Raw genomic sequence first — 12,800 nt, forward strand, 5'->3', positions numbered from 1 at the left:
CCTTTGAACTTTTAACACTTGAAGCCACGGACATTTAAATAGCATCGATTTGTTCAGTTGAAATAAGTCAATGACGCGTTGAGTACACTTGTAAGTTTTCGCTGTGTGAGTTGTCCCTGTGAGAGACGTCGCTGTGTGAGTCGCCCCGGTGTGATGCCGCTGTGTGAGTCGTCCCAGTGTGAGTTGCCACACTGTGTGCCACGTGCACGAGCCTTGTGTGAGTTGCCACTCTGTGCCACGTGTGAGTGTCCTGTATGAGTTGCCACTGTGTGCCACGTGTGATTGCCTTGTGTGAGTTGCCACTGAGTGCCACGTGTGAGTGCCCTGTGTGAGTTGCCACTGTGTGCCACGTGTGAGTGTCCTGTATGAGTTGCCACTGTGTGCCACGTGTGAGTGTCCTGTGTGAGTTGCCACTGTGTGTCACGGGTGAGTGTCCTGTGTGAGTTGCCACTGTGTGCCACGTGTGAGTGTCCTGTGTGAGTTGCCACTGTGTGCCACGTGTGAGTGTCATGTGTAACTTGCCACTGTGTGCCACGTGTGAGTGCCTTGTGTGAGTTGCCACTGTGTGCCACGTGTGAGTGTCCTGCGTGAGTTGCCACTGTGTGCCACGGGTGAGTGTCCTGTGTGAGTTGCCACTGTGTGCCACGTGTTAATTATCCTGTGTGAGTTGCCACTGTGTGCCACGTGTGAGTGTCCTGTGTGAGCTGCCACTGTGTGCCACGTGTGAGTTGCCACTGTGTGCCACGTGTGAGTGTCATATGTGAGTTGCTACTGTGTGTCACGTGTGAGTGCCCTGTGTGAGTTGTCACTGTGTGAGTAGACGCTCTGTGAGTGCTCTGTGTGAGCAGCCGCTATGTGAGTCGTTATGTGAGTGCCATGTGTAAGAGGCCTCTATGTGATTGTCCCATTGTGTGTTGTCACTGTGTGAGGGCCCTATGTGAGTGAGTGAGTATGGTTTTACGCCGCTTTTAGCAATATTCTAACAATATCACGCCGGGGGACACCAGAAATGGGTTTCACACATTGTACCCATGTCGGGAATCGATCCCGGATCTTCGGCGTGACGAGCGAACGCTTTAACCACTAGGCTACCCTACCGCCCCTGCCGCTATCTTAGTTGCCTATATGAGTAGCCGCTATGCGAGTGCTCTGTGTGAGTAGCCACAATGTGAGTGCCCTGTGTGAGAAGTCACAATGTGAGTGCCCTGTGTGAGTAGCCTCTGTGTGAGTGCCCTGTGAGAGTTGCCACTTTGTGAGTGCCCTGTTAGTAGCCACAATGTGAGTGCCCTGTGTGAGTAGCCGCTATGTGAGTGCCCCGTGTGAGTAGCCACTATGTGAGTGGCCTGTGTGATTAGCCACTATGTGAGTGGCTTGTGTGATTAGCCACTATGTGATTGCCTAGTGTATAGCCGCTACAAGTAGCCACTTTGGGAGTGCCCTGTTAGTAGCCACAATGTGAGTGCCCCGTGTGAGTAGCCACTATGTGAGTGGCCTTTGTGATTAGCCACTATGTGAGTGGCTTGTGTGATTAGCCACTATGTGAGTGCCTAGTGTATAGCCGCTACGAGTAGCCACTTTGTGAGTGCCCTGTTAGTAGCCCCAATGTGAGTGCCCTGTGTGAGTAGCCACAATGTGAGTGTCCTGTGTGAGTAGCCACAATGTGAGTGCCCTGTGTGAGTTGCCACAATGTGAGTGCCCTGTGTGAGTAGCCACAATGTGAGTGCCCTGTGTGAGAAGCCCCAATATGATTGCCCTGTGTGAGTTGCCACAATGTGAGTGTCCTGTGTGAGTAGCCACAATGTGAGTGCCCTGTGTGAGTTGCCACAATGTGAGTGCCCTGTGTGAGTAGCCCCAATGTGAGTGCCCTGTGTGAGAAGCCCCAATGTGAGTGCCCTGTGTGAGTAGCCCCAATGTGAGTGCCCTGTGTGAGTAGCCCAATGTGAGTGCCCTGTGTGAGTAGCCGCTATGTGAGTGCCCTATGTGAGTAGCCACAATGTGAGTGCCCTTTGTGAGTAGCCCCAATGTGAGTGCCCTGTTTGAGTAGCCCCAATGTGAGTGCCCTGTGAGAGTTGCCACAATGTGAGTGCCCTGTGTGAGAAGCCCCAATGTGAGTGCCCTGTGTGAGTAGCCACAATGTGAGTGCCCTATGTGAGTAGCCACAATGTGAGTGCCCTGTGTGAGAAGCCCCAATGTGAGTGCCCTGTTTGAGTAGCCCCAATGTGAGTGCCCTGTGTGAGAAGCCCCAATGTGAGTGCCCTGTGTGAGTAGCCCCAATGTGAGTGCCATGTGAGAGTTGCCACAATGTGAGTGCCCTGTGAGAGTTGCCACAATGTGAGTGCCCTGTGTGAGAAGCCCCAATGTGAGTGCCCTGTGTGAGTAGCCTCAATGTGAGTGCCCTGTGTGAGAAGCCCCAATGTGAGTTCCCTGTGTGAGTAGCCACAATGTGAGTGCCATGTGAGAGTTGCCACAATGTGAGTGCCCTGTGAAAGTTGCCACAATGTGAGTGCCCTGTGTGAGAAGCCACTATGTGAGTGCCCTGTGTGAGTAGCCCCAATGTGAGTGCCCTGTGTGAGAAGCCCCAATGTGAGTGCCTTATGTGAGTGCCCTGTGTGAGTAGCTCCAATGTGAGTGCCCTGTGTGAGTAGCCCCAATGTGAGTGCCCTGTGTGAGTTGCCACAATGTGAGTGCCCTGTGTGAGTAGCCCCAATGTGAGTGCCCTGTGTGAGAAGCCACAACAATGTGAGTGCCCTGTGTGAGTAGCCACAATGTGAGTGCCCTGTGTGAGTAGCCCCAATGTGAGTGCCCTGTGAGAGTTGCCACAATGTGAGTGCCCTGTGTGAGAAGCCCCAATGTGAGTGCCCTGTGTGAGTAGCCCCAATGTGAGTGCCCTATGTGAGTGCCCTGTGTGAGTAGCCCCAATGTGAGTCCCCTGTGTGAGTTGCCACTATGTGAGTCGCTTTGGTGTGAGTAGCCTCGATGTTAGTGGCTCGTGTGAATCGTCTATATCTCTGGACTGAGTGAGTTGCTGTTGTCCTACATGGCAGCAATATACAAGCAACAGCTGGATTGCCGGATTGTGCATTGTTATGTCTGGAACAGCCGATCGGTGACATGAGTAACCCCAAGCGCCGTTGGGATGCGATGCCACATGATCAGCCATGGCATTCACCTGTTTTGACCTAAGCCACGCCATATGGTCTAACGTAATCAGCTGAATCAGCAAAAAAAAATAACTTGATGTTTGCGGTGTCACATAAAGCTACATATAAATCAGCTTAAATCAGAGTTAACAGCTTCAAAAAATCAATACACTTTGGGTTGGAACTGAGAGCGATTCCAAATCCTGATGTCACGACAGTAAAACACGGCAGCATCTCAAATACCCTTCAGCATCATGAGCGGTGGTAACAATTTACGCTGGTCTTGTTCAGATAAAATCTCCATCAGTGGATATTTAACGCTGACTCAGATTCATGAAATCTAATTTGCGATTTCAAAGAACACCATACACAAAGGATGTTTGTATTAACGGAGGAAAATGCAGAGCTGATTTGATTGGACTGTTGTTCTCGAGAAATTGCAACGCAACGAGTGCATAATGCAGTTTATTTCTTGTCAGAAGCTGCGGATAACCTACAGGATAAAGCGTCCGCTCTTCCCATTTTCAACATGGGAATATTGTGTGAAGTCCTTTCCTGGTGTCCCTAGATCTGGAAAAAGCGAGTGAGTGAGGAGATCTTATGCCGCTTTTAGCAATATTCCAGCAATATCACGGCGTGGGACACCAGAAATGGACTTCACTCATTGTAACCATGTGGGGAATCGAACCCGAGCCTTCAGCGTAGCGAGCGAAGGCTTTAACCACTAGGCTATCCGACCTCTTTAGAGTGGCATAAAACCATACTTCATCACCCATCATGTCCTTTGCACCCACCTGGACTGCTGAATACGAAACCTTTATGTGTGAGTGAGTGAGTGAGTGAGTATAGGGTTTTACGCCGCTGTTAGCAATGTACCTGTCACATAACTTCGAGGTGACCTTATTGTTCCCACGTGGGGAATGAAACCCGAATTTTGGACGTGACGAACCATCATTTGGTTACCCTCACTCGTCATGGAGTAGCCGTTGGTTAAAGCCATGATTCTTCAATCCGAAAACGCGGGTTGGAGTTCTTACAACGGAAACGCATTCCTGAACCCTATGCTGAACTAATGTCAAAACTGATGAAATCTAAACTCAACAAACACACCTGATGTGAACACAACATGTGAAGGGCTAACTGTCATCCAGGCGCTGAAACAATTAATGCTGTCGCTGTGTCACCTATACATTTGACGTATCTGCATCCACGAAGTTACATGTCGGTGGTTCGCTGTCAGCATCAGCTCTGCTTGGAGCGCTCCACAGGCACTGCTTCCAAATGAACGTGCAGACTCGGCAACGAGGCGACAAGAGTTGCGTCCCTTCATGTAGTCGGTATTTACGCGGAAATTCGTGGCACGGTGACGCACGATCAGCAAGGATATGCAATGACATCCTCATTTTATTTGGTTTTAACAACTAGCATTGGACCAGTTCTGCACCGGATATCTCATGGTATATCATATCTCCAGTACCAAGCTGTACGACAAGAAGATTTTGATTTCCCAGTAAACCAACAGCTTCATCTAAAAGCGTCAACATTTTACAGCTTTTTAACAACCGACTTCAGAGCATGTACGTTTTATTCAAATTTTATTTTGTTGAGTGTTGATTTCCAAGTTGAAACGCGAATGTTCACCCAGAAATCACACAAGATCAATGAATAATAGACAAATTATATTGAAGCACAAAGGCATGGGTTTAAAATCATGAAAGCCAATTCAGTGGGGCAGTCATGTTGCAGGAGACAGAAATAGTAGGCTACAGTACACAAGTCAGTGCACTCACGAATGTCCATAATTTGCATCTTCCCGTGGCAAGAGAGTGCCGTGGGCATGCCACTAAATAAAATCTTTGCTAACGGCATTCTTTGCTGACAGTCATCGGAAATAGACAATATACCGCAACATATGGACAAAACACATATTTTGCTTACAACTAAGCTTTTCAATCAAGGTTTCACCCTCAAAAGTCTTTCCAGGCATTTTTATGGTGGACATTCAGAGGACGTTGATAATATGACACGTCGCTTGCCAAAATGGTGCGCGATGTTATACCAAACTACGGCCTTTATATCGACTTTTGAAGCCAGCTTATTCACTGGCATTAATGGTTCTGGTGGTCAGAGTTGATGACTTGGATGATATCGTGGCATTGTACATGGTGGCTTGGACCAGTGCTCCTTATGTCAATAACAAGATCATCTGGTCCAGACTCAATTATTTACAGACAGCTGTCACATAGGTGGACTGAGCAACAACAAAATCAATTTACAAAAATATATACTTTTAATAAAGGTTGTGGTAGCGGTGGTACAAGAAATGCTTATACTTTTCACGAACACCTGCGACCGCCTCCGTGGTCTAGTGGTAGAGTGTCCGCCCGGAGAGCGGAAGGTCCGAGGTTCGATCCCCGGCCGCGTCATACCAAAAGACGTTAAAAGATGGTACTTGTTGTTACCCTGTCTGGCGCTCGGCATTAAGGGGCTAAAACAAGGACTGGTCGGCTCGTAGTCAGTATACTGTGTCTGAGTGGGGTATTCATGTAAAACTGCGGCATGGTATCTCAGTGGGCTAGCACTATACATCGGCATCAGTCAGGACTAGTACAAGCAGCCACACAAACACACGTACATGCACGTCGCTATATAAGTGCATAATCTTGGACACGACGTTAAACCCCATTTCACCTCTTTCACCAACCCCTTTTGAGCACACAGCCACTAACCGGTCACTATTCGGGTGAACAATTGACTTGCCTTACATGTGTTTGTGACGGGTGTCATCGGTGGCGTAGGATGCGCTCACCATTTCGCGAACACCTAGTATTATCACCTATTCAACCCCGGATCTTCACGGGTCGGCATAAAGGGGCTGAAACAAGGACTGGTATGTATATATATATAAACTGAAATTGCGATAACACATGTCTGCTTGTGCAGACAGTCAGAGAAATTTGCTAATATGACACGTTGCTTGGCAACATGATGCAAGGGTCTCGCATTATTTATAACATAAATGGGTGAGTGAGTGAGAGTTTACGCCGCTTTTAGCAACATTGCAATAATTTGTTTGTTGTTTAACGCCGCACTCAGCACAATTCCTGCCATATAACGGCGGTCTGTAAATAATCGAGTCTGGACCAGACAATCCAGTGAATGACATCATGAGCATCGATCCACGCAATTGGGATACGATAGCTACTTGATCCCATTTGTCGCCTCTTACGACAATTATTGTCGCCTCTTATTGCCAGCATGGGTTACTGAAGACCTATTCTCTTCCCGGATCTCACGGTGGGGAAAACATAGTACCCATGTGGGCGGAATCGAAACCGGGCCTTCCGCGAGGCGGGCGAACGCTTTAACCTCTAGGCTACCCCATCGACCCATAACATGAATGAGACCCGTGAAGATTCCGGGTTGGAATAGGTCTTCAGCAACCCATGCTTGCCGTAAAAGGTGACTCTGCTTGTCGTAAAAGGCGACTAACGGGATCGGGTGGTCAGGCTCGCTGACTTGGTTGATGTGTGTCATCGATCCCAATTGCGTGGATCGATGCTCATGATATTAATCACTGGATTTTCTGGTCCAGACTCCAGATTATTTACAGACCGCCGTCATATAGTCCCGCGTTAAACAACAAACCAACCAACACAACATGAATGAACATAATGGGACACCTTATCGTAAAGTATGTTTCCTTTGCTTAGTCAGTGTACATGTATAGCATCAATTCTTTGCAGATAAATGTGCAGTGTCTTTAGAATATGCACTGTTTCCTGTCTCTTCTCATGTGTGTTAACGCATAAAACGCAAAGGGCAATGAAGAACAAAGCGTGGTTTATTTCACGATAAAACATTGTTCTATCATGACGTCATTTCTGGAGATTCGAACATGCGCTCGCAACTTTATGACGTCGTATATATGACGACGTTATTTTTCAGAGGGAAGTGTCTCGCGATCGTGACTTGTTCCACATCGATTTAGCTGGGCAACGCAGATAAAACGCGATGGCCGAACGATCGCATCCAAAAGCGGAAGAGATATGGCAATCGGTATTCGGAGAAAACATACAGGTAATCGAAGAGAAGATTATGAGAATATGCGGGACATACCACCCTGTGCATAAAATGGACTTGTCCGACATTGCCGAGGTCGGATACTTTTGAGGGAGTCATCATTATTTAAATACGGGTAAATATTTTTGCTTGTACTATTTATCGTCATCCTCAAAGAAAATGTACATAATCTTCATATTTCATATAAGAAATAAATGGGGGTTGTTTATCATACAATATAACACTGCAGGGAGAATAAAACATGTGGGGCGCACTCGTTTATTTCTTAAATACAAAGACACGGTCACACACTCATTACCCCGTGTTGAGTGAGTGAGCTTGGTTTTACGCCGCTTTCAGCAATATTCCAGCAATATCACGGCGGGGACCACCAGAAATGGGCATCACACATTGTACCCATATCGGGAATCGAACCCGGGTCTTTGGCGTGACGAGCGAACGCTTTAACCACAAGGCTACCCGACCGCCCACCCCGTGTAGAGACAGGAGCTAGTAAATTGACTGATTTGCTACAGATTAGTGTCGACGTACACGCGTATATACTGCTCCCAAGAAGTTAAAGAACACCCGACTGTATTCTTTCACTCATTTTAAGCATGTTCCTTGACTTTTTTTTGGTATTATAGGAACATTAAAGACTCAAAGCCAACCATTTAAGCCACTTGCCTTCATATTATATTTTTTTCCGATATAAATATATTCCCAAATATACACTGATATTGTTGTTTTTAAAAGATGGAATGTTCAATAACCAGAGGTAAAATGTAAGCGCATTTGTCTGGATCGAATGGGTATTGCAAATTCAGTGGAAGGAAAATTGAAGAACTTATACTTGTTGAAATTGTTACAACTCTTGCTCCAACATTATAAGACTCATTTCCTCCGGGAAACATTTAAACGGCAGACATGTGGACCCGTGTATATTCGGGTGAGTGAGTTAAAATTTAATCTCACATCGGCACTATTTCAGCCATATCGTGAAGAGACAAAATTATACATTAATAAGACAAAGTCATATATTTAGATGGAATAAAATCCTGTCATCGATGGACAGTACAATAACTAGATTACCTTAGTTACGATTTTGAAACTTGTGGAAAACATTTAAAAGAAGAAATGACAAGATGAAAATGGGCTATAGATCACCAGAAACCAAAGTTAGGCCACCATACCAGGGACCATGGGGACTAACGACACTTCTGTTGCCTGCACGGTTCCCGTGAAGGATTTACATCATCCCTGCTGGTGATGGTACGCAATGTAGCCATAAGTTAAAATAAACAAATATATCCCGTTTAAAACTGTTGTATGAATAAACGTACTTCTCAGGATGACAATACGTTTACGCTACTTCAACCCCTTTGAGACCGCCTCCGTGGTCTAGTGGTAGAGCGTCCAACCGGAGAGCGGAAGGTCCGGGGTTCGATCCCCGGCCGCGTCATACCAAAAGACGTTAAAAGATGGTACTTGTTGTAACCCTGTCTGGCGCTCGGCATTAAGGGGCCAAAACAAGGACTGGTCGGCTCGGAGTCAGTATACTGTGTCTGAGTGGGGTATTCATGTAAAACTGCGGCATGGTATCTCAGTGGGCTAGCACTATACATCGGCATCAGTCCGGTCTAGTACAAGCAGCCACACACACACACACGTGCATACACGTCGCTATATAAGTGCAATAATCTTGGACGCGAAATTAAACCCCATTTCACCTCTTTCACCAACCCCTTTTGAGCATACAGCCACTAACCGGGTGAACAATTGACTTGCCTTGCATGTGTTTGTGACGGGTGTCATCGGTGGCGTAGCATGCGCTCACCATGTCGCGAACACCTAGTATTATCACTTTTTGACAGTGATTCATAAACACAATGCTTATGATATAGTCGGGAAAATACAATGGATGTTATTCCAGTAGAGATTTCTTATAATTATAAGATGTTTCTGTCGCTTATATTTATTTATCATAGACGAAACATCTTACACACGGCAGTGGAAAAGTTGGTTCAAATTGGTCCAAATGAAACATTCTCTTTGGAACTTGAAATTACGTTCCCTGTGAAAATGCATCAATCGTTGTCACTTTCGTTCAATATCTGATTACAGTTTCGGAAATTGATTGCAATGAGTTCTGTGGCTGAATCAAAACTTGTACTTGCTTATGCAAGTACCTTATTGTTTAAAACATCATCTCAGAGGACAATGTCCTGCTTTGACACTGAACCACAATGAACTCAGGGTGCACGGCAAGGCCAGGACCCGCATGTATAAGTACTGCTAAGCAACGCAGTCAGGGGTCCGGGGTTAGACAGGACACAATCTGAATAGTGTTGTTTCCCTAACGTATTATGGTATGAATACTTCAAAGGAAGACTTGCGGGCGGTGGATTCAGAAGGATAACGTTTTGATCCTCTCCTAACGACTTTCAAAACTATCCCGGGAGCAAATTGAGGTTGTATTAGTCATTTCACATTTTTTCTGAATTTACCCATGTCTGGAAAGGCTTAGGGACTTATCGTGTGTTTCCAATGTTACTTTAAGGTTTGTTAAGAATTTCAACTTGAAATAAATTGAGTTGAAATGAAATCTTGCATTGATCAACATGTAAAGAATAGTCTTCAGCTTGTTGACCTTACAACGATTGTTTTCTTTTGAATTTGTGTTGACATTGATATCGATATATTATTGACACGAACATTGTAAATGTTTACAACATGAATAAAATATGTTCATGAAAGCGTTTAGTTTTCTGATGCTTGAATAATCGTTTGAATAGACGTTTGACATTGACCATTTGAACTGTTGAGAAACCTGACCATGTTCAAATAAAGAAAAATTCTAAATGTGAACCTTGAATTAAATTTAATATTAAAATTATATTAATTAACAATTATTCACAAATTTATGAATTTTGTAACTTAAGTTCTGAAGACAGGCATCGGATAAACGTCCTACACAGACGTTCATGTAGCTTTTAAATATGTTGATAAAATAACTAAACTAAGAATTGCCAAAGGATACGACAATATTTTGCACGAAAAAAGTAATATATCTGCAGATATCTCGAGAACACGAGGCATTTTAATCAAAGATATCAAGATGTTGAAAGGGTCAGGGTAAAGACTGTATGTTTGTTTGTTGTTTAACCTCGCGTTCGAGCAATATTCAACCTGTATGGCGAAGGCCTAGACCAGACAACCCAGTGATTGACATCATGAGCAGCGAGCCATGCCGTCGGGAAATGTTGCCACGCTGTCAACCTAGTCAACCACCCAATCCACGAAGTCGCCTCTTACGACAGCAGAGGTTCTAGGAACCAAGTCCTCCCTGAAAATCCTTTGGGTATTAAGTTAGGAAAGCAAATGACACGACAACATTAAACTTAAAATGTTCAACATAAATCAAATCACAAAACACTCTACAAATTATTGGAAGCAAGATGCTTAAAGATGAAATATGACATCCTGGATTTCTCTCCAAAGTGCTGTTGCAACAGAAAGCTAAGACCCATGTAAAGGTGAACGGTATCATGTATATATAGACTGATATTTAAGAAAATTAATGTATTATTCCATATGTGAAGGACTTAGTTTTAATTTAATGATTCCGCCGAATAGGTAGCGGTTTTTCGAAACACGAGAATGCATATCAAATTTACCAAAGAGCGAAAGATTGCATTTTTCAAGTGATCAATAATGAAACAAGCATCATGAGATGTTTCGGTTTACCTTTAGGTGAGTGAGTGATTTAAGATTTAACCTCACATCGGCTGTTATAATAGGTGAAGTTAGGTGGAATGGAGTTTAACGTCGCGTCCAAGATTATTGCACTTATATAGCGACATGCATGTACGTGTGTGTGTTTGTGTGGCTGCTTGTACTAGTCCGGACTGATGCCGATGTATAGTGCTAGCCCACTGAGATACCATGCCGCAGTTTAACATGAATACCCCCCAGACACAGTATACTGACTCCGAGCCGATCAGTCCTTGGTCGAATTCCTTAATGCCGAGCGCCACACAGGGTAACAACATGTTCCATCTTTTAACGTCTTTTGGTATGACGCAGCCGGGGATCGAACGTCGGACCTGCAGCTCTCCGGGCGGACGCTCTTCCACTAGACCAGGGAGGCGGTCCGGTTTACTTTTAACAGTTGACGATCGTTATTCACATTCACTGTTGATCATTTTGGATATGTTCAGTTGCAAAAAGACTTACATGTACCGTAATGACAGCAATCTGCTTCTGGTACTTGCCGGAGTGAGTGAGTATGGTTTTACGCCGCTTTTAGCACTATTCCAGCAATATCACGGCGGGGAACACCAGAAATGGGCTTCACACATTGTACCCATGTCGGGAATCGAGCCCGGGTCTTCGGCGTGACGAGAGAACGCGTACGCTTTAACCCTAAGGCTACCCGACCGACCGGTACTTTCCAGAGGGTAGAGACGTTGAAACAGGAATGCTTTAATGATTTATTGGAATTTGACTACTGCCACCGCCAGAGATTTTCCTTTTGCCAACTGAACAAGATTACTGACATTAAACGTTATCCGTAGACGTCTTTCAAATGAACCCGAGGAATATCATTTCGTGATGTTCACGAAAGGGTCAAAGGTCAAGGTTACTTGACAAATAACGTTTGTGGTAACACCTCCTCACAACAAAGTGTTGCTTGTATCATTCAACTTTCTGAAGGGGGATCTGTTTCGACATGATTTTGAATGAGATTTGTCAAAGCTTAACATCAGATTTTGGGTTTTCATAAAACATAGAAATATCAATATTAGTTTATAGATGGCAAGCAAGCATGTGCAAGGGTGGGTGAAAGCTTCTGATTGGGATGAGCCTACCAAGAATGTATAGCACACCCAAAACAGTTTGTATGCATTATGTGCAATACCTCCCATGCTTACAGGCTGAATTTGAACCAGATACACAACTTGGTAGCATATTTCTGCAAGCATCAAATTGACTAGGTATTCTCTGGTGATGAAAATGCACAGACGTGGCTGCGGCGCTGTTATCAAGGATCTCTAACTGAAAACGCTAACTCCGACATAACATCTACATTAGGTGACGATGCTCATTTCTTAGCGACTGTTAAGCGGCGGGCAGCAGCTTTTGAGCGGGCAAGAAGAAACAGCCTCGATGCAAGATCAGCAAGACTTGAACTAAATCCGCTAAGGAAAATGCTGATATGATTATTGATGATAGACGACTCACTACGTGTCCCTAACACAGCCAACACGGTTACCGTATCTTTCATCAGCGAGTTGAGCAGAGGTAACATCGAACTTTTCCTTCTCCGAGGAAGGCAAAGTCTGACCCATCAGCTGACAAGGTGTTGATTTAGGGGATTCAAAAGGAATCTGACTGGTGGACTACTCCCTCCCTCCCCCGCAGTGATCAGACGTTTACCACTTCGGTGAAACCCGCGAGCACGGATATGATGCTGACAAACCGAGAAACATCATCGAGGCTAACCGGGATTCGAACCCACAGTCATAGGTTTCTGGCGTGCCCAAGGGACGCAACTCTGCACAGGGAATCGCGGCGCCTTAGACGACTGGGCCACCC

The sequence above is a fragment of the Haliotis cracherodii genome, unplaced genomic scaffold, assembly GCF_022045235.1.
Source record: "Haliotis cracherodii isolate W230 unplaced genomic scaffold, xgHalCrac1.p SCAF_35, whole genome shotgun sequence".
Lineage (NCBI taxonomy): Eukaryota > Metazoa > Mollusca > Gastropoda > Lepetellida > Haliotidae > Haliotis > Haliotis cracherodii.